This window comes from Schistocerca nitens, chromosome 12, assembly GCF_023898315.1.
Source record: "Schistocerca nitens isolate TAMUIC-IGC-003100 chromosome 12, iqSchNite1.1, whole genome shotgun sequence".
Classification (NCBI taxonomy): Eukaryota; Metazoa; Arthropoda; class Insecta; order Orthoptera; family Acrididae; genus Schistocerca; species Schistocerca nitens.
The window spans coordinates 150,145,215-150,169,091 of NC_064625.1; the positions used below are offsets into that span (position 1 = coordinate 150,145,215).

At 44.3% G+C, this 23,877-nt stretch overlaps 1 non-coding gene across 1 annotated transcript; it reads right to left on the minus strand.

Annotated features, from left to right (window-relative positions):
- Nucleotides 1-5,448: 5,448 nt before the first annotated feature.
- Trnap-ugg (transfer RNA proline (anticodon UGG)) lies at nucleotides 5,449-5,523 on the minus strand. The gene has a single exon. It is a non-coding gene; the product is annotated as a tRNA-Pro (tRNA).
- Nucleotides 5,524-23,877: the final 18,354 nt, after the last annotated feature.

Genomic DNA, 23,877 nt, shown 5'->3' on the forward strand with positions numbered 1-23,877 from the left:
TGTGGCGGACGCAGCAGCTCGGCTCACTGCGCATGCGCCGCGACTTCGCGGAACGCTGACCTGCCCTGGCAGGGCGCGCAGGTACTGCGCGACGCGAGAACAGGCGTGACGTCACGTGCGCAGGCAGGCTAGCTGAGCCACGGCTGACTGCTCGCCGCCGCTTTTCCACTGTGCGGCGCGCACTGCCGGACACCAGCGTCGTCAGGGGAAACACCTCCTCCACTGTACCCTCATACCGAGCGGTCGCCAACCCACTGACCGACACCGAAAACTACTAAAACTTTTAACCATTAAGAGGAGGTTTACCACCTTTGGCCCGAGAAAAGCATGTTCTGTGAGATTTTTTTTCTCGGGATGTGTTATAGATATCAATGTCAAATTTGGTCAAACTGTTTGTTGATATTTCCTATACCCGCCGGAATTTTTTCGACTGGAAATGTCGAAGAGCAAAGGCGAAAGTGCTGCCGGAACGAAACAAAATTTCGATGTAGTCCTCCACGCGCGGTATGTCACAGGTCAGCCGGCTCGTCTGCAATCAAAATTGAGTTGACGTTAGCGAAGTATACTGGGTTGACCATTGATAGTGATCGGGCCAAGTATCTCACGACATAAGCATCAAACGAAAAAACTACAAAGAACGAAACTCGTCTAGCTTGAAGGGGGAAACCAGATGGCGCTATGGTTGGCCCTCTAGATGGCGCTGCCATAGGTCAAACGGATATGAACTTCGGTTTTTTAAATAGATAGGAACCCCCATTTTTTATTGCATATTCGTGTAGTACGTAAAGAAATATGAATGTTTTAGTTGGACCACTTTTTTCGCTTTCTGATACATGCCGTTGTAATAGTCACAAACATAGGGCTCACGATTTTAGACGAACAGTTGGTAACAGGTAGGTTTTTTAAATTAAAATACAGAACGTAGGTACTTTGAACATTTTATTTCGGTTGTTCCAATGTCATACATATACCTTTGTGAACTTATCATTTCTGAGAACGCATGCTGTTACAGCGTGATTACCTGTAAATACCACATTAATGCAATAAATGCTCAAAATGATGTACGTCAACTTCAATGCATCTGGCAATACGTGTAACGACATTCCTCTCAACAGCGAGTAGTTCGCCGTCCGTAATGTTCGCACATGCATTGACAATGCGCTGACGCATGTTGTCAGGCGTTGTCGGTGGATCACGATAGCAAATATCTTTCAACTTTCCCCACAGAAAGAAATCCGGGGACGTCAGGTCGGTCCGGTCCGGTAAACGTGCGGGCCAGGGTATGGTGCTTCGACGACCAATCCACCTGTCATGAAATATGCTATTCAATACCGTTTGAACCGCACGCGAGCTATGTGCCGGACTTCTATCATGTTGGAAGTACATCGTCATTCTGTCATGCAGTGAAACATCTTGTAGTAACATCGGTAGAACATTACGTAGCAAAGCAGCATGCATTGCACCATTGATATTGCCATCGATAAAACGGTGGCCAATTATCCTTCCTTCTATAATGCCGCACCATACATTAACCCGCCAAGGTCGCTGATGTTCCACTTGTCGCAGCCATCGTGGATTTTCCGTTGCCCAACAGCGCATATTATGCCGGTTTACGTTACCGCTGTTGGTGAATGACGCTTCGTCGCTAAATAGAACGCGTGCAAAATATCTGTCATCGTCCCGTAATTTCTGTTGTGCCCAGTGGCAGAACTGTACATGACGTTCAAAGTCATCGCCATGCAATTCCTGGCGCATAGAAATATGGTAAGGGTGCAATCGATGTTGATGTAGCATTCTCAACACAGACGTTTTGAGATTCCCGATTCTCGCGCAGTTTGTCTGCTACTGATGTGCGGATTAGCCGCGACAGCAGCTAAAACACCTACTTGGCCATCATCATTTTTTGCAGGTCGTGGCTGACGTTTCACACGTGGCTGAACACTTCCTGTTTCCTTAAATAACGTAACTATCCAGCGAACGGTCCGGACACTTGGTTGCTGTCGTCCAGGCTACCGAGCAGCGTACATAACATACGCCCGTTGGACATTTTGATCACAATAGCCATACATCAACACAATATCGACCTTTTGCGCAATTGGTGAACGGTCCATTTTAACACAGGTAATGTATCACGAAGCAAATACCGTTCGCACTGGCGGAATGTTACGTGATACCACGTACTTATATGTTTGTGACTATTACAGCGCCATCTATCACAAAGCGAGAAAAATGGTCCAACTAAAACATTCATATTTCTTTAAGTACTACACCAATATGTAATAAAAAATGGGGGTTCCTATTTAAAAGAAACGCAGTTCATATCCGTTTGTCCTATGGCAGCGCCATCTAGAGGGCCAACCACAGCGCCATCTGGTTTCCCCCTTGAAGCTAGACGAGTTTCGTTCTTTGTAATTTTTTCGTTTGATGCTTATTTCGTGAGATATTTGGCCCGGTCACTATCAATGTACCACCCTGTACAAGATTCTTTAGGTTGTACGTCGCTTAAGTTATTTGGACCGTAGGGAAGAAAATGTCAGCCATTTGAAAAAAAAAAAAAAATACGGTTTTGATCGATTTTTCGACTTCTTCGGACAAGTAAAAATATTTATCGTTGATGGATCGGAATAAAAGTGGTACAACTCCTAGACTATTTAGTTAGCTTAGTCGAAAACGAAGAATCATGCCAATCGGTTCAGTAGATTTCAGGTTAATATACCGCGCGAAAAAAAAAAAAAAAAAAAAGAATCATCATTTCGAGAAAACCGCGTTTGAAGTTTTGACTACATATAAGTGCAATATTATGCACCGTACATGCAATCTGCTTTTCCGGGTCCATAAACTAGTCCTTCCTCTTCCTCACAGAGGGCGTTCTGCTCGATCTGGGCCATCCTGCGCTGCTCCAGAGCCGCTCGTACGGCCGGCGACAAGCGGTTTTCGGCCGCTCGAATCCGGTGGTCGTCCGAATGCTTGGCGAGCTGCGTCGAATAGAGTCCCAGGGTGACGTCCATGGTTGTCATGGTCTTCAGAATTGCTGAATACCCTTCGTTGAAGCTGCTCACTGCCAGGAATGTCACAATCTCCACTGTCTTCGCACCAGAATGCAAATGCCTGGGGGCTAACTTGCAAACACATGCGTTCAAACTTCCATTTGAATTTTGTATGTTTCCTCCCAGGCACCGGTACAATAACTCGTCCTCCGAAAGAAACAAACTGGTGCGTGAAAAAGGCCGATTTCAGGCAGGAGCATTTTTTTGTTCAACCGTTCCGTTCCGTATTCGGAAAAACCGTTTCAGGGATGGATCCTAAACACTTTTATTGATCAAAAAATACAATTTAAAAAAATTCGATTTTGAACCAAAAGGTAGTAAACCTCCCCGTAAGGACACAGTGATGCTGATAAATAAAGGTTTCTTATAATGACACGAATCGATCATATCGCTTTATTGTCAGGCGCTTGATAGCATGTCGCCTGCAAAGTAGTCACAAAGAAAATTTGATAATATTTGAAGCCTTATACTCACATTTTCCGCCCTGCTGTGTATATCTGCTAGATTTTCTTTCTACTGCTATTGTTTACACTGTTTTCGCCCCGTTTTTTATGTGATTTCACTGCCACGTTTACTTCACACGTATTTTCCACAAACTGTGTTTTCACCACACACTCCCGTCTTCACATTCACTGAAAGGTGCTATGTTGTTGTCGCTGCTCACTTGTTCATAGTTTGCATTACGTTTTACTGCGCCGCTGATTGAATGTCTTCTGAGAACTGCTGTAGTGTCTCTGCAAGGGGAGAACGTATGTGTAAAAATGTGTGTGTGTGTGTGTGTGTGAGAGAGAGAGAGAGAGAGAGAGAGAGAGAGAGAGAGAGAGAAAGAGAGGGGTGTTTTTCAATGTTTGAGGGTGTTTAATGATGATGTTTTGTGTCGGGAAATGTCTATGTATAGCTCACTGACTGCTCCAAGCAGTATTTTGTCGCACAGTGTTCTATTGTAGTTCAAGGCCTTCTTTCCTTGTATTATTGCTTTCCGTATATGGTAGTTGTCTACAGCGAGTCGGCCACTGATGGCCGCGCAGTTGGGCACCCCGCAAACCAAAACATCATGTACTGTCTTTTGATAGAGACTATTTCTGTCTCCGAGGGCTGAAGATCATTAATGTTTGGGTGGCGCTTTTCCTGTATGACATAATCTGCAAAAGTTGAGTGTCTACTGTCACATTTTAAGGCTCTGGGGTGTTCAGAACATATTGTTTTGAAATTTGTGCATGTCTGGCCTGTGTAGACAGACTGGCATGAACTACAGATTAACTGATAGAGTCCAGCTATGAAGAATTTGTCTGCGGAGGTGTTCAAATTTTTCTGCAGAACAATATTTTCAGTCCTCGTTCCTACAGTATGTTCCCCACCCTGTGGCTGTTTTCGTAGCTCTATCTTACTATGTGCTAGGCTGTGTTCTGTAAAGTGTTCCTGATTCCCTGCGTTTGTCACGTGTTTGTACGCTGTCGCTGGTAATTCGTTTACGTTTCGTTGCTTTTATATTTTGTTGGCTCTGAGCACTATGGGACTTAACTTCTGAGGTCATCAGTCCCCTAGAACTTAGAACTACTTAAACCTAACTAACCTAAGGACGTCACACACATCCATGCCCGAGGCAGGATTCGAACCTGCGACCGTAGCAGTCGCGCTATATTTTGTTGTTCAGTTTGTTTATTATCTATGTGTTGTACCCTCTCTCTCTCTGGCGTATTGTGTTGAGTTCCTGTGTGTAGCCGAGTTTGTCTACTGGAGTTCCCTTAAGCCTGTGTATCACGTATTAGAAACTTTAGAGTTTGTGTGCCTGGGGGTGACTGGAATGGTTGTGAATGGTTATACTTGCGGCTGTAGGTTATCTGAATATTCCAATATTACGTTTGTTGTTGATTTTCTGTTTAGTGATCTCAAAAAAAAAAAAAATTAAGTTTCGAGCCTGCTTTTGTCTCTATGGTGAATTTGATTTTTGGGTGTTCACCCTGTGTTTATGTCACTGTCTAGTTGGTTTTTTTTTGGGGGGGGGGGGGCGGGGGAGATCTCTGTTTAGTCTGTGAAGCAAATGATGTCTTCAACATACGAGAACCAACAGGTAACCTTCTATTATTATGAATGTATAATTTAAGCGAATATTTTGTTTTGAATGTGGTTCAGAAATATGTTTTCAAGTAGACCAGTCATGGGTGAGGGCACTGGTAGGCCATTATTTTGTAGACAGAACTCCTTGTTGAAAGTAAACTAGCTCTGCTCTGTTACAACGGTTAGGATGGCTTCAATTTCATCTACGTGCGCATTCGTTGCATTCCCTCATTTCTGCAGTCGTTCTTCAACAATGCTGATTTTTTTAGAAATGATAATTAAATCAAGACCCTAAGCTGTCGACAGGCGTTGATATACATCAACGGGGACAGTTGAAAAGGTGTGCCCCGACCGGGACTCGAACCCGGGATCTCCTCCTTCCATGGCAGGCGCTCTATCCGTCTGAGCCACCGAGGGCACAAAGGATAGTGCGACTGCAGGGATTTATCCCTTGCACGCTCCCCGTGGGACCGACATTCCCAACTTAATGTCCACACACCACATTCGTAGTGGCCCTGCCCATTACACTCATTACTCGCTGCAGACAATCTTTCCGAGTTCTGTAAGAGTTCGGGCAATGCGTGTGCATCCAGCACAGAAGGAGGTGGTCCGAAAGAACAGATAATATCTTGCTGCTGATTTTTTTTCCGCTACTGGCACATTTGTGAACACTGAGGTGATGTCAGATGTTGGAATATTTATGTCTGCTGTCTTTCCAATATGTTTGTTGGTGTTTGCAGGTGTCTGTGGAAGTGTGCAATTTCTGTAGTACTGTACGTATGTGCCTAGGTAGGAGGTAAGATGGCGCATTTTTAAATTAATTGCTGTTCTTATTGGACAGTTACGTTTACTTATCTGTGGTAAACTATTTAGGATGGTTGCTTTGGGATTGTTCTGTGTCATGAGTATGGCTCGAGTTTCTGTGACGGTAAGTTTGAGTGTTTTCAGAAGTTTCTGTATGTTTCTTTGCTATATCATGGTGGGCCCACTGATTAATTTAACGATGTTGTTCTATTCTATGAATGTTTGTGTTCTGTCTCACTCATAAGGAGCAGGGTATTTCCCTTATCCGTCTTCGTGACGATTGCGTTGTGTTCTTGTAGTTTTTTGTTTAGCCTTCTGAGTGTGTTTTGTTCTGTTGCTTTTGGTTTTGAGTTGATGTGGGTCTTGTTCTCCTTGGTTATGTGTTTTAGCAGATATTTTATTAAATGAAACAACACGTTTACTGTTACCAGTCAGCGTTTCATTTATCTCCACGATGCGTTTCAAAGGTTTAAACCTCCATCATCAGGTGGATTTACATTAGTTAGTATGACATTTGTGTGTGTGTTGTGTTACGATTTTTTTGGAGGAACTTAAATTATGCAGGCGGATATAAAATTTGTGCCAGTAGTTGATGTACATATAGTTTCAAGATGACAAGGGGTACAAGATGTTGGTGCAATGAAATATCTCTAAATGACGTCAATCTCTTGCCTTGGCGGCTGTCATGGTAACATGACTAAATATTTATGGTAAACATTAAGGTGTGTGTGTGTGTGTGATAGAGAGAGAGAGAGAGAGAGAGAGAGAGAGAGAGAGAGAGAGAGAGAGTGGGTGTGCGCGGTTTTGAATGATGTAGGTAGCTGCTGAAACCAGAGATAATACTATTGTAAATATCGTCATTTTTGTCATTTAAGGTGGATTCAAGTTGTTTTGTTTGGTGTTGGTATATTTTGAGTGTTTCAGGTATGTCTAGTTTTCTGCCTTTTGGTTGGATGTGTAGGACACTGATACTTGTGTTGTTAACATGGTGTAGGCCAGACAGGCAGATCATTTGAGATTAGATCAAAGAACACATGGCAGCACTAAAACACAGAAACCACCACACATCAGCAATAGTCACCCACCTGCATGAAACAAAATAAAAAAATTCGTGTTTCGGCATTTTTGGAAATTCAACTACTAAAGGAGTAAAATGGTTAAAGCTTTTTTTAAATAAATAACTACTATAGAACTACTAAAGGATTCTCAAGGCTACGTCTACCGAAACTGGTATTTGGCTTCTAGTTTGGTAACAAAAAAAAAGAAGAAAAAAAAAACTAACTGCCTAAGGGAGTGCAATAGGGTATGAAAATTTTTAAGATAACATTTCGTTACATTAATAAAATTTAAAGCTAAATTTATGAAAATTGATATTTCAAAATGGTTCAAATGGCTCTGAGCACTATGGTACTTTACATCTGAGGTCATCAGTCGCCTAGAACTTAGAACTAATTAAACCTAACTAACCTAAGGACATCACACACATCCATGCCCGAGACAGGATTCGAACCTGCGACTGGAGCGGTCGCTCGGCTCCAGACTGAAGCGCCTAGAACCGCACGGCCACTCCGGCCGGCTTGGTATTTCACCTTTCACTTAGATATAAAGAAATATTTGTTGGGGGATGAAAGTTGCTATGCAAATATCTCCGCAAGAACGCAAAAGGCATGATCAACAAAAACTTTGGATTCCAGCTGCCATAATCGTTTTATTGTTAGAAGTACATTCGGAGAAGACCATGCTCGTATGGCCTTAATTAGCGTGAAAATCTTAGAAGGTGTTGCAATTCGTGAACTACATGAAAATTCGATTAAATCAAAACAGAAATATCTCTGCGGGCCATAAAGTCTACGCGAGCGAAGCAGCGGGCACTGAGCTAGTTACTTATACAAAACACTTCCTTACACTTATATTCACCGAGCGAGGTGGCGCAGTGGTTAGACACTGGACTCGCATTCGGGAGGACGACGGTTCAATCCCGCGTCCGACCATCCTGATTTAGGTTTTCCGTGATTTCCCTAAATCGCTCCAGGCAAATGCCGGGATGGTTCCTTTCAAAGGGCACGGCCGACTTCCTTCCCCGTCCTTCCCTAATCCGATGAGACCGATGACCACGCTGTCTGGTCTCCTTCCCCAAAACCAACCAACCAACCAACTTATATTCATAATACTTCTTGTTTTCTGATACGGGTGTGTCGGAATTCTAGCTCTGGTTCCTTGTACATGTACCGCATCACGGTATTTGTTGTTGTTGACAGTGTTGACTCACTCGGAAGAAACGGGAACATTCATTCGGTGAACACAGGACTGAAGACTCTAGCTTGTGGTTCACAGTTTATAAGTAGGCTGTTTGGGTTTTTACTTTGGTAACGCCACGTAGCGCTCTGTATGAAAATCACTGGCTGTGCAGTGTGCAGTCTGTGGCTGGTTGGCATTGTTGTAACATTCGTTATTGTAGTGTTGGGCAGTTGGATGCGAACAGCACGTAGCGTTGCGCTAAAAATATTGTCAGTTTAGAGTTGATCAGAATAGGAGAAGAGCGAAATGTCTGATTACGTTCAGTTCTGCTCAGCTGTTTGAAAATAAAATAACGTGAGGGGTTTACCAGCACAGTAATTTACTAATTTTTCTACGGGGACGTTTCAAGTTTAGTGCCGTTGGCCTACGGGGTCGTTGGTTCGATTCCCGGGAGGGTCGGAGATTTTCTTCGCTCGCGGACTGGTTGTTTGTGTTGTCGTAATTATTTCAGCTCATCGTCAGCTACGCGTCAGATAGGAAGACATGCTCCAGACGGCCGGACAACCCCAGGTGGGGTGTTGGGACCAATAATGTCATACTGTCATCGTATTCCACTAGACGGAGAAACGGTATGAACTTGCCCAGCACTTCCTGAAGCATTCTTCAGAAAGGCGTGCAGTATTGAGCAGGTGTAATTTATAGCAGGCTTCCAGGAGAACAGAAAAAGGTGAGTGACAGATTCCAGTATTCAAATCCGCGTTGAAAACTTTCCCTGAGGCTCACTTCTTCTATTCTGTACAGGATGCCGTCTCAGCAGTTGAGGTCCTTTCAGTGTAATGTGTTAATTATTCCAAACGCAGCTGCGGTAGTACGTTCTGTATCAAGAACTCAGCAAACAGCTGTGTTTGGAACCAATTATTTAAGCTACTACCGATTTAGTGGTTTCCCGGGTTCGATTCCCGGTGGGGTCAGGGATTTTCTCTGCCTCGTGATGACTGGGTGTTGTGTGATGTCCTTAGGTTAGTTAGGTTTAAGTAGTACTAACTTCTAGGAGACTGATGACCATAGATGTTAAGTTCCATAGTGCTCAGAGCCATTTGATTTAGTGGCTTACACCCACATCATAAGGTGGTTGTACACGTTACAACATAGTACACAACACGGAGGAGAATACGGAAGGTTCAATCTTCATAGCTAAAACCGTAAACCATCATGTCCGTAGGGCGGACAGTCAATGAATGAAAAGTTTGGCAACAGAAAATATGTCTGCCCTACCGGTGTTATGCTTGTAACTAGGGAGGCTGGGCCTCCTACATTCTTCGCCACGTTGTGTACAACGTTTTGATGTTTATATGCAGTTGTCTTCCCTCGTCCAACTTTTTATTCATTCAATATCCGTCCTACGACCATTATGATTTTGTGAAGGTTGGGGTTTCTACACTCATGCTCATAAGGATAATGCTGATACATGCTGAAACAACGCTGTGGTGGACGGTTTGCGGGTTTAAATCACCTCGGTGTATGACCATGCGGTGCATTTGACCTGCGTTCGTCGCACGGTGGCGCTGGCAGCAGTCCACATACGCAGAGGTGTGTTGATGCATATCAGAATACGGTGCAGCGACTAAGTGTGCAGACGTTTTCAGACGTGCCAATGGTGACTGTGTGTTGAAAATGGCTCAAAGAACACGTATTGATGACGATATGAGGTGTAGAATACTAGGGCGACTAGAGGCTCATCAAAGACAGCAGGTCATAGCATGGGCCCTCCGTGTGCCACAACGTGTGATCTCAAGATTATGGCAACGTTTCCAGCAGACATGGAACGTGTCCAGGCGCTACAGTACGGGACGTCCACAGTGTACAACATCAGAAGAAGACCGATATCTCACCATCAGTGCCCACAGACGGCCACGGAGTACTGCAGGTAGCCTTGCTCGGGACCTTACCGCAGCCACTGGAACAGTTGTCTCCAGACACACAGTCTACAGACGACTGAACAGACATGTTTTATTCGTCCGGAGACCTGCAAGGTGCATTCCACTGACCCCTCCTCACAGGAGAGCCCGTAAAGCCTGGTGTCAAAAACAGTACATGGTCATTGGAGCAGTGGTCCAAAGTTATGTTCACGGAAGAGTCCAAGTGTAGTCTCGCCGGTTTTTTTTTTCTGGTGTGAACCAGGAACCAAATACGAACCCCTTAATGTCCTTGAAAGGGACCTGTATGGAGGTCGTGGTTTGATGGTGTGGGGTGCGATTATGATTGGTGGACGTACACCCCTGCATGTCTTTGACAGAGGAACTGTAACAGGTCACTTGTATCGGGACGTCATTTTGCACCAGTATGTCCGCCTTTTCAGGGGTGCAGTGGGTCCCACCTTCCTCCTGCTGGATGATAACGCACGGCCCCACCGAGCTGCCATTTTGAAGGGTTACCCTGAAACAGAAGATATCAGGCGAATGGAGTGGCCTGCGTGTTCTCCGGACCTAAAACCCATCGAGCACGTCTGGGATGTTCTCGGTCGACGAATCGCTGCACGTCTTCAAACCCCTAGGACACTTCAGGAGCTCAGACAGGCACTGGTGCAAAATGGGAGGCTATACCCCAGCAGCTGCTCGACCACCCGATCCAGAGTATGCCAACCCGTTGTGCGGCCTGTGTACGTGTTCACGGTGATCATATCCTATACTGATCTCGGGGGACATGCGCACGAAACAGCGGCGTTTTGTAGCATATGTGTTTCGGGACGGTTTTCTCAACTTGCCACCAATATCGTGGACGTACAGATCTGTGCCGTGTGTGTTTCCTATGTGCCTATGCTATTAGCGCCAGTTTTGTGTAGTACCACGTTGTGTCGCACCAGATTCTGCAATTATCCTTAATTTATGAGCATGAGTGTATATTCTCCGCCGTGTTTTTTTTTTTTTTTTTTTACTATGTTTTGATGTTTATGTGCACCTGATATTGTGGCTGTGAGTCACGAAACCGGAAGTGCCTTAATGAAACTGGCTGCAAATGCAACTATTCGCGGAGTTCTTGCCATAAGATATTGTTTATTCGAATGCTCCCTCGCAGGTTTTTCGTGTTTCACTAATTCTTTAATTTAAAAATTTTATGATCAGCGTACTGACCAGATAGCTCTGGCTCGCATGGTGCCATGGACCTTGATGAATAAAATAAATGAAACAAATAAAGGAACAACTGGGAAAATATATAAGGCCGCAGCCATTTAAGGAAGTACTAACTACGGTGCAATTTCCGCGCTTTTCCTGCCATTTTTCGGTGATGTGGATTTGTTTCTTTTTTTGTGCACGGTGCTATCAGTTTCCTTATCACTCCAAAAAAATGGTCTATGCCATACAGAAATAAAATTGAACTGGATGGCTACTTACTTCTGTAAGAAAAACCCGCTGCAGCGTTTGTGATGGAATCCACGCTGACTTACCTGCAAACAAAGAAGAATAGAAGCTGTTAGTGAATTCCTTTCATTGTTAAAAATGTATTTTTTTTTTAAAAAAAGCATATTTTTGGAGGGTTTCTGTTGCAGCGACACCGACTGTCGTATACATCAATTTAAACTCACATTGACTGTTCATCGACCGTGACTGTTTCATACATATTGACAGGTTTGTCAGAGACCGCTATCACTCACAATTTTTTTTATTTCCTTCAATTAGAGCAACATGTTTCGAGGCACAAACCTCAGCTTGATACTACAGTTAGAATACAAAAATAAAATTAACTGAAGTTGTTCTTCGCTTCCTTGGCATCTGCTACGGCCACTGAGTTCCAAAAGAGAAGAATAACCTAATGGAAGGCAATATTTACTTCTCCTAGGTTGACCATCGTATTGCGGTGGTGAAATGGTTAGTATTTCTACCTAGCAAGGAAAAGGACCCGGGTTCGATTCCCGCCGGCAGCACTAGTTTTAATTCATTTTGTCTGCTTCGATCATTATGGTAGATAATAAAAAGAGACTTAAATGTCTCAGGGAAACGTTTGATTATAAGATCTAATGTTTGCTTCGTTTGTTAGTCTGTCGGTCATACTTTAAAAAACCCCATTATGATTATATAAAATGTCTGTCTTCTTGTGGTGTATGCAGTTACATCAGTCGCTATAGCTTGTTGAACATTGTTAACCACCATTTAACAAAAGTGCTATGTACAGTTAAAATATGTCATCACAATCAACTCCACTGTCTGTTAGAAACGAGATGTCGGTCAAAACAAAGCTTTTTCGATTTAACTATCGGTGCGTCGATGCTGGTGTCATCTGTCACTTTCAGTGTCTTCCGCACAATTCACTGAAGCATCTCCCATGTTGGTCACCGAATTATGTAACGATAAGAGAGACTTTGACATTACATCTTAATAAAAATTCTTGGTAATGTATTGCTTTTGAAACACATAATCATTCACATCCATTATCACGTATGGTAAACCTTGGTAATTTCGTGAGGATTTCTGTATTAAGTTAATTTAAAGTACATACAAATATTTTGAAAGGCTGATGTATTACATATGTAAGCCTGTCCTTAAATGCATTACTCAATATGCACAATGTTATGATTAGTTGTTTCTATATTCTCTACCTTATGATTTCATCAACTAAGAATTTTGTAGGTTATTTCGTGATACCTCTTGGTAAGTTCGTCACATTACTTGGGTAATTTCGTGATAATGCATTAATTAAATAATGAAAGCACTGTATTTCTATAAAAGATTTTATTTTGACATTTTACCACATTGAGGCTTATTTATGATAATAATGATGAAGTACTGACGAAGTAATGAGCAACAACACTGAACTGAATTTACTGATTAAATGAAAGCCTGATTTTAGTCTTCATCAGAAAGGTTTTTGACACTTGTTGCAGATAAAAACCTCCTCACTCTCTTCAAAAGTATGTTGACACTTCGAGTGTTAACACATTAAACGAAAACTGCGCTGAATCCATAGTGGCCGGCCGAAGTGGCCGTGCGGTTCTAGGTGCTGCTGCCTGGAACCGCGAGACCGCTACGGTCGCAGGTTCGAATCCTGCCTCGGGCATGGATGTGTGTGATGTCCTTACGTTAGTTAGGTTTAACTAGTTCTAACAAGGGAACCTCCCCATCGCACCCCCCTCAGATTTAGTTATAAGTTGGCACAGTGGACAGGCCTTGAAAAACTGAAAACAGATTAATTGAGAAAACAGGAAGAAGTTGTGTGGAACTGTGAAAAAATAAGCAAAATATACAAACTGAGTAGTTCATGGGAAGATATGCAACATCATGGACAGTGAGATCGCAGGAGCGCCGTGGTCTCGTGGTAACGTGAGCAGCTGCGGAACGGAAGGTCCAAGTTTCAAATCTTCCATCGAGCGTAAAGTTTAATTTTTTATTTTCAGTTTATGTGACAAACTCTTATGTTTTCATCACTTTTTTGGGAGTGATTATCACTGTGGTGTCACTGCCAGACACCACACTTGCTAGGTGGTAGCTTAAATCGGCCGCGGTCCATTAGTACATGTCGGACCCGCGTGTCGCCACTGTGTGATCGCAGACCGAGCGCCACCACACGGCAGGTCTCGAGCGACGTACGAGAACTCGCCCCAGTTGTACGACGACGTTGCTAGCGACTATACTGACGAAGCCTTTGCTCTCATTTGCCGAGAGACAGTTAGAATAGCCTTCAGCTAAGTTAATGGCTACGACTTGGCAAGGCGCCAATTGTATCAGTGCATGTATCTTACGAGTCTCATTTGTATAGTCAAGAGAGATGTACCAAAGGAAGCATTAAAAGTTAAGTGTATTCCAAAGCTACGTATTTTCTTTATAGCAGTCATAAAGTATCCTGTTCCAGACTTGACGCCAGTCGGCGTGTGTGTACGCGTGCCTTTCGGCTTCCTTCTCAGTGTGGCGTAGCTCGTTTGTTACGCCACAACAATCACATCCACAAGAAAACCTAAATCGGGCAAGGTAGAAGAATCTTTTTACCCATTCGCCAAGTGTACAAGTTAGGTGGGTCGACAACATATTCCTGTCATGTGACGCACATGCTGTCACCAGTGTCGTGTAGAATAAATCAGACGTGTTTTCCTGTGGAGGAATCGGTTGACCTATGACCGTGCGATCAAATGTTTTCGGTTCCCATTGGAGAGGCACGTCCTTTCGTCTACTAATCGCACGGTTTTGCGATGCGGTCGCAAAACACAGACACTAAACTTATTATAGTGAACAGAGACGTCAATGAACGAACGGACAGATAATAACTATGCAAAAATGAAGAAAGTAAAATTCTCAGTCCAGGGAGACTAGAACCAAGGACCTCTCGTTTAGCAGCCGCTCACGCTACCACGAGACCAAAGCGCTCCTGATCTTACATTCTCCATGATGTTGCCTATGTGGCCCATGGATTACTCAGTTTGTATATTTTGCTTATTTTTTCACAGTTCCACACAACTTCTTCCTGTTTTCTCAATTGATCTGTGTTCAGTTTATCAAGACCTATCCACTGTGCCAACTTATAACTAAATCTGAGGGGGGTGCGATGGGGAGGTTCCCTTGTAAGTTCTAGGGGACTGATGACCTCAGATGTTAAGTCCCGTAGTGCTCAGAGCCATTTGAATCAATCCATAGTGCCCCTGATTTTTACTCACGTCTTCTAAATAACTGTGGCCAGAGGATCCACATTTATTATCATTCTTCGTTCTCTCCTTTGTCACTCCAGAGATGCTGGGTTGTGGATTTAATGTAACTTCCTTTCGTGGCCTACCTATAAATCAATAAATTTCATTAAAATAAATAAACAACAACTCAAAGGAACAACTGTCAACTCTGTTAATGAAGCACGTGAGATAATATTTTAGAAAATGCATAGGCCTACCTCTGTTTCTTTTGGGAGCTGCTTCTTGAATTGGAGTCAGACATTTTGCCCTGCTGTCTGTCTGTTCTCGATGTTATTTTCTAATAAACACTTTGCCCCGTCTGTGGTTTCCACATTCAGCGTGTTGATAACATCATGAACATCAGCAGCATTCGTGGGCAGTTTTGGCAGAATTTTGCGCCTAACTTTTGAAATAGATTTACGAGAATTGTTGACATCCCTCGTAGTTATATCTTGCGTATCTTCTCCTTTTAACTTCTGGTAAATTATTTTTGGCGGTCTCTCACAAATATCTTCTATGGCTTTTCTCTTTAGGTCAGAAATGATTTCTTGCCTCTGAATTTTGTTATGAGGCATTTCTTCATGATTGTGCTCTTCTTGATACTCCACGACATCCATCTCCTCAATAGAAACAGTTTTAACAAAAACTTCTGCATCCATTAATGTTGCACTCCATCGCACTAGACCACCTTTCAGCAGTTTTTGAAACCAACATTTTCGTTCCCTTCCTACCTACTGAAACTGTAAGCTCGCGCCGGCCGCGGTGGTCTAGCGGTTCTAGGCGCTCAGTCCGGAACCGCGCGACTGCTACGGTCGCAGGTTCGAATCCTGCCTCGGGCATGGATGTGTGTGATGTCCTTAGGTTAGTTAGGTTTAAGTAGTTCTAAGTTCTAGGGGACTGATGACCACAGATGTTGAGTCCCATAGTGCTCAGAGCCATTTGTAAGCTCGCCTGAGGAGATGTTCACTCTACAACGGTCTGCCGCGAACTGCGAAGTGGCCGCAGGCAGCTGTGGTCATTACCGCACACAATGCTCTGTCGCATTGTGTCAGTTTGGGAGGATTCTGTCCTGTTACCTGCTTACCTACCCGGTTTCGGGAGGACTCGGCGCCGCACCCGGGTAATGAGCAGCCGCTCGACCATAAAATCCAAGTTTTCTCACCTTCCGCCTAACTGTCATAGTACTTGCAGTGGATCCTGATGCAGTCTGGAATTCCTGTGTGATGGTCTGTATAGATGTGTGCCTATTACACATTACGACCCTCTTCAACTGTCGGCGGTCTCTGTCGGTCAACAGAAGAGGTCGGCCTGTACGCTTTTGTGCTGTACGTGTCCCTTCACGTTTCCACTTCTCTATCACATTGGAAACAGTGGACCTAGGGATGTTTAGGAGTGTGGAAATCTCGCGTACAGACGTATGACACACGTGACACTCAATCACCTGACCACCTTCGAAGTCCTTGAGTTCCGCGGAGCGCCCCATTCTGCTCTCTCACAATGCCTAATGACTACTGAGGTCGCTGATATGGAGTACCTGCCAGTAGGTGGCAGCACAACGCACCTAATATGAAAAGCGTTTGTTTTTGGGGGTGTCCGGATACTTTTGATCACACAGTGTAGCTTCGACATAATGCACTCACAATCACACAGCACACTTTGAACGCTGGCGCTAGTAATGTACTGGGGCCATTGTACAGCTGTCCGTGGGCAAAGGCAACAACGCAATCTCCAGCCCTGTCCAGCGTCTGCGTTTACCTTCAAGCATGCATTTCTCACGGGGTTTCCACATTTTCGTTCAATCGCTGTAACGTCAAAGTGAAAATCAGTAAAAAAAATTCATGACGACTGCCGTACATTAGCTGGACGTACTCTATCCACAAGTACGCCTGAAGACGAGATCTGCGAGTACCAAGCAGGTGGTTGGCTACACTAAAAAAATCAGTACAATAAAACTGATAAGCCAAGCTGCGAGCGTGAGTCGGCAGAGGTGGGAACCCCCAACAAGGTGTCAAAGGGAAAGAATAGGAATACTCCATAACGGATCAGAAAATAGCTCCAAAAAGGCTCTCTTTCGGAAACCACTTTCTTCAGTTTACGACTGAAGTCGCTATTTTTCTTTGTCTACGTCTAGGTCTACATGCTTAATCTGTTACTCACACTTAAACAACAGCCGGCCGAGACACACGCAGCAACAGGGAAGTAACCGATTTTGTGACTTTTACGAGTTCCTAACCAGGAACGAATTTTATAATATCATCTGTGTGCTTTAATAGTTTAGTTTCTTGAGTTTCTGCGTGTTGATTTATTATCTACTAGTCACAATTCTCGCGTTTTCCTCTGCGTCGGAAATTAAACCGATTTTGTGACGTGTTACAAGTTCCTAATCAGGGGTGAATTATTTAGTTTCACCTCAGTGCTTCGGTAGTTAGGTTTCTGGATCTCTGCGTATTAATCAAATTTATTAGACACAGTTCCCACGTTTTCGTCAGGGTCTACAGTAGAATTCATTAGCGCGAGTCGATAGTCTTTTGTTTGTTTGTTTTGAAAGCTAGTGACCGCTTATTGGCGGGAAGCAACATGTAGGTTAGAGGTGTCTGGCAGAGGATTGATCATACCACCATCAGACTATTTCACTATCGTTCCACTCTTGAAAAGCACATGTTTTCACGATTTTCATTTCTCCCCATGTAAGAAGGAGCGAAAAGAAATTTTGACATTCGGAAAGGGAAGCTGCTGACTGAATTTCACGGAATGATTTAGGCGCAACGAAAAACGCATTTGTTTTAATGACTGTCACGCCAACTCACGTATCGTATCTATGACATTCTCTCCCGTTTTTAGCGAGTAGAGTAGACTTTTTTGCAGCTTCTGCTTGTCCTATCTATTAAACGTAGTCTCTGGTTCGCTTCTCCATGAGTATTTTTTGTATGATGGTTCCAGCAGTTTAAGTTATTCTTAATTGTAATTCCCAGGTGTTTAGTCACATCAGCAACCTTCAGGTTTGTGGGGTTTGTCGTGGAACCCAAATTCAACCGAATTTCACTAGCCCAGATGTTGAGGATCTCACACTTTTTATTGTTGAGGTTCACTTCTCACTTCTCGGTCAATGCATACATCTTGCCTAAATAATAATGCAATTTATTCTGACCTTCTGAGGACTTTAACAGGTGGTAACGACAGCACCATCTGTAAATAATCTACTCGTAAGTGGTTTATGTAGATCAGGAACAAAAGAAGGCCTAAACCACTTCCTTAGGAAACCCCAGGTATCACTTCTCTTTTACTCGCTGACTTTCCGTTGATTATTACGAACTGTTACCTTTCTGACAAAAAAATCGCTAATCTAGTCGCGCAATTGAGACAGTATCTCATACGCACACGATTTTATTGGAAGGCTGTTACTATTTTCTACTTGTTTTATTTTATTATAATAGGATGCCATGTCTTACAATTATCAAGAGTTCATTTTGAAGAGAATGGAAGGTTAAGTTCCCCGTAGTTTCTTCTACACTCGACTTACTGCTACCCTTCACCCATTTTCGTCTCTTCGTAACCTTAATTATGTTGGGTTATTTAGTTTGAAATTACCTACCTACACGCCACAGAAAATTTTTAGAAAAGGTATGAATTTTTGTTTAAAGTGTGTTTTCATTAACGAAATTCTCTGCGGCCGTAGATTAACTTCCAATCGCCGTGAGGACGTATAGTTATGAACTACACTATTGATCATTAAAATTGCTACGCCAATAAGAAATGCAGATGATAAACGGGTATTCATTGGACAAATATATTACACTAGAACTGACATCTGATTACATTTTCACGCAATTTGGGTGCATAGATCCTGAGAAATCATTACCCAGAACAACTACATCTGGCCGTAATAACGGCCTTGATACGCCTGGGCATTGAGTCAAACAGATCTTGGATGGCGTGTACAGGTACAGCTGCCCATGCAGCTTCAACACGATAACACAGTTCATCAAGAGTAGTGAGTGGCGTATTGTGACGAGCCAGTTGCTCGGTCACATTTGACCAGACTTTTCAATTGGTAAGAGATCTGGAGAATGTGCTGGCCAGGACAGCAGTCGAACATTTTCTGTATCCAGAAAGGCCCGTACAGGACCTGCAACATGCGGTCGTGCCTGCTGAAATGTAGGGTTTCGTAGGGATCGAATGAAGGGTAGAGCCACGGGTTGTAACACATCTGAAATGTAACGTCCACTTTTCAAAGTGCCGTCAATGCGAACAAGAGGTGACCGAGACGTGTAACCAATGGCACCCCATACCATCACGCCGGGTGATACGCCATTATGCTGATGACGAATACACGCTTCCAATGTGCGTTCACCGTTATGTCGCCAAACACGGATGCGACCATCATGATGCTGTAAACAGAACCTGGATTCATCCAAAAAAATGACGTTTTGCCACTCGTGCACCCACGTTCGTCGTTGAGTACACCATCGCAGGCGCTCCTGTCTGTGATGCAGCGTCAATGGTAACCGCAGCCGTGGTCTCCGAGCTGACAGTCCATGCTGCTGCAAACGTCGTCGACCTGTTCGTGCAGATTGTTGTTGTCTTGTAAACGGCCCCATGTGTTGACTCAGGGATCGAGACGTGGCTGCACGATCCGTTACAGCCATGCGGATAAGATGCCTGTCATCTCGACTGCTAGTGATACGAGGCCGGTGGGATCCAGCACGGCGTTCCGTATTACCCTCCTGAACCCACCGATTCCATATTCTGCTGACAGTCATTGGATCTCGACCAACGCGAGCAGCAATGTCGTGATACGATAAACCGCAATAGCGATAGGCTACAATCCGACCTTTATCAAAGTCGGAAACGTGATGGTACGCATTTCTCCTCCTTACACGAGGCATTACAACAACGTTTCACCAGGCAACGCCGGTCAACTGCTGTTTGTGTATGAGAAATCGGTTGGAAACTTTCCTCATGACAGCACGTTGTAGGTGTCACCACCGGCGGCAACCTTGTGTGAATGCTCTGAGAAGCTAATCATTTGCATATCACAGCATCTTCTTCCTGTCGGTTAAATTTCGCGGTGTAACAATTTTAATGGCCAGTAGTGTACAAGATTGGACCGATTCGTAAATCTGCTCGGAGGTCGCGGGATTCGTATGGTGCCTGAAACATGATAAAAGTAGTGGCCAGCGATTTCCAATAATTTGAATCGTGAAGTTTTTGTAAGTTCCTCACGATAAAGCCTCGAATGTCGAGAAAAAAGGGCGGAAGCAAAGTTGCAGACCTAACAATAAGAGTAGGTGTGGTAGTGAGTCAAATGCTTTCCGGAAATCGATAAATACTGCATGTACCTCACTGCCTTGGTCCGTGGTTCTTAGGATGTCGTGTGTAAAAAGTGCGAGTTGGGTTTCGCACCATCACTTATTCCGAATCCATGCTGTATGGCATGTAGGAGGTCGTTCTGTTCGAGGTACCTCGGTATGTTGAGCTCAGAATGTGTTCTAAATTTCCACAACAAGTGGATCTCAAGGATACTCCGGGAGATTATCAGCGTTGGAGTTATTTGGCAGTTTCTGCGCGGCGGCCAATATTTTTGTCGGAAAGTACTGGCGCAGTTACTTCGTTATGAGGGTAATCGGAAGCGGTCGCCACCTTTAGCCCTGTACTCCTGACGTGTGCGAGTTCGCACGGCTGTACTGCAGACGCACACCTGCTGGAAAGCTCGCACTGGCCCTTCCTGGAAGCCGGCGGTGTCGACAAAGGCAGCAACGAACACTGGACGCATTCCTCCGGTTCCCCAGTCAGCTGCCTCGATTATCTGAGAACGCTCTTGCGAACTCCATACCATCCGTTATGGCTGCAGGTGATTACATCCTCCAATGCTCATTTATTTGCTCGAGTAAGGAGCAACGTAACGACCATATCTGCAACAACTCGTAAAGTGTTTTTCACTATTATAGGTACAAACGAGACAGATGTGAGCAGAGCACTATTTAATAAGCAAATAATCCCGATAAACATACGTCCGGAAATAATGGTTTCCCGATACCACGTACGCTGTAAGACAAAAAAGCAAGGCGCCACGAAGCAATAACCCGAACGGGGCGTGAATCCGTAAATGTGATGAACATCTACAGACAAACAAATGATAACAATTTCATGAAAAATTGGATGATTTATTCAGGAGAAAGAGCATCACAATTTGAGCAAGTTAATAACGCGTTGGCCCACCCCTGGCGCTTATGCAAGCAGTTATTCGGCTTGGCATTGATTGATGGAGTTACTGGATGTCCTCCTGAGGATATCGTGCGAAATTCTGTCCGACCGGCGAGTCACATGGTCAAAATCTCGAACTGACCGGAGGACCCTGGACATGATGCTGTAAACGTTCTCAATTGGGGAGACGATACTGTACGGGCTGTTTTGTTGCCCATCATTGAAAGCCATCTTCAGCTGAGATTCCAGCAAGATAACGGTCGTCCGCACACGGCGACAGTTTCTACTACTTGGCTTCGTGCTTGCCAAACATCACGTCGACCAGCAAGTTCGTCGGACCTCTCCCCAGCTGAGAACTCTTGGAGCATGTGCGGGACCCTCCAACCTGCTCGGGATTTTGACGATCTGATGAGCCAATTGGACACAACTTGGCGCGACATCCAACAACTTTATCATCCAATTGCAATCCGAATATCTTCTTGCATAAAGGCTAGAGGTGGACCAACGCGTTATTGACTTGCTCAATTTGTGAAGTACTTTCTCTTTAACAAATCATCCAATTTTTCTGAAGCTGTGTCATTTGTTCGTCTGTACATGTACACCACATCTACCGATTTCCGTCCCATTCGGATAATTCTTTCCTGGTGCGTCTCTTTTTTTGGTCTTTGAGTTTACTTTGTAATACGTATATTCGTTTTGAAACAATATGTACACTGCTGGCCACCGTAAATGCAACACCCTGAAGGAAGCATCCGAATCAAGTGAAATTTACACCATGGGTTTGCAGCGATGAGTTATGCAACTGATTAGAATTTCAGCGCAGACGCACATCACGCGCGCCTGTGGCGCCACCTCATAGCGCCATTTAAGGCTTGGCGATTTCGACGAGTGTACGTTCGGCACGTGTGTTTACCTTGTGGTTGTTTCACAAGACGATCAGTTATGCCTCGTAGACAACAGCGAAAATCTTTTGATCAAGTATCCGAGTTCGACAGAGGAAGGATAGTGGTTTACCGAGATTGTGGATTATCATACAGAGAAATCGCTAGTCGTGTTGGACGAAACCAAACAACTGTAATGCGGATATGTGACCGTTGGATGCAGGAGGGTACGACGGACCGACGTGGTCGATCGCATTCACCTCGGTGCACCACTGCAGGTGCTGATAGGCAAATTGTGCGCATGGCAGTGACGGATCGCTCAGTGACATTCCGAACCGTAGCACAGCACATTGCGTCTGTAACGCATCATCCAGTGTCTGCGCGTACCATTCGACGCCGTTTACAGCAGAGTGGTCTGTCCGCAAGACGTCCATTGCTTCGTCTACCATTGACGCAGAACCACAGACGTCTCCGTCGCCAATGGTGTGATGACAGACGGATGTGGACGGCAGAATGGAATGACATTGTCTTTACTGACGAGGCACGCTTCTGTCTGCGGCACCACGATGGTCGGATTCGAGTGTGGAGACACCGTGGAGAGAGGATGCTGGACAGCTGCATTATGCACCGCCACACTGGTCTTGCACCGGGTATTATGGTATGGGGCGGTATTGGATATTACTCTCGCACGCCTCTAGTACGCTTTGCCGGTACTTTAAATAGCCGGCGCTACATATCCGAGGTGCTGGAACCAGTTGTCCTTCCTTACCTTCAGGGCTCGGCCACAGCCATATTTCAACAGGATAATGCGCGACCACACGTGGCACGCATTGTCCAAAGGTTCTTCGTCAATAACCAGATTGAATTGCTTCCCTGGCCGGCTCGCTCTCCGGATCTTTCGCCGATAGAAAACATGTGGTCCACGGTTGCTCAACGAGTGACCCAGATTACATCCCCAGCTGCCACACCAGATGATCTTTGGCAACGTGTGGAAGCTGCTTGGGCTGCTGTACCCCAGGAACACATCCAACGTCTCTTTGACTCAATGTCGAGACGTGTGGCAGCGGTGATCTCCAACAATGGCGGCTACTCTGGCTACTGATTCTGGCAGGAACCACATGTCACAGACGTCTGTAAACGTAATCATGTGATACTTGGTCAACATGTTATCTACACAATAAATTTTGTTGTGCTACCTCTTGTGTTTCTTGGTGTTGCATTTACGGTGGCCAGCAGTGTATAATGGCAAGATTGCCAATAAAGGAAGGAGAAATTCAGAACACTAATAGTATATTGGCTATTCGACCTATTACACATTCAGATACTTTACCAGTTCCTACTCCACCCTAAAATTGTGATCTTCATGTAGAAAATGAAGACAGTGTGAAGATGAATAATCGAAAAACCCTTACACATCCGATTAGTCTGAATTTGATGGAAAAGACGGTAAACCACGTCGACCGAGTCAGTTGGAACTGAGTGATCTCGTTCGAGACACTGATTTGTCGAAGGAGAATGCAGATCTTCTAGCGTCAGTACTACAGCAATGGAATATTCTCGAACACGAGGGATGCTGCACGCCTCACTTACTAGAGGCGAGCCAAACGATCTCATACAGCCACCACATGATTCTTTTCGCACCCAACCAACTGTCAGCTATTCTTCCAACAATTGAGGACGTTTACAATATTACTGTCGTTCAGACAACGTCGGATCGACCTCCCGTCTCGTTGGCATACGTAATTAAAATGTATCACTTCCTCTTAATGCGTTAAAATAATATAATTTTGCCCATTGTATATCACATAAGCTAGAGCTAATAAACTTTTTCCTTTGTCATATTCATTAATCTCAACCGAAAACTGGTAAGTTTAGACAATTGAACTAAAGGGGACATTTGAAAAATTTGTTTTGTTAGGCGGTGTAATTTGCATATACAAGTATCTGTATACATACAGCGCAAGCCACCGTATGGTACAACGCGAGGTTTACCTTG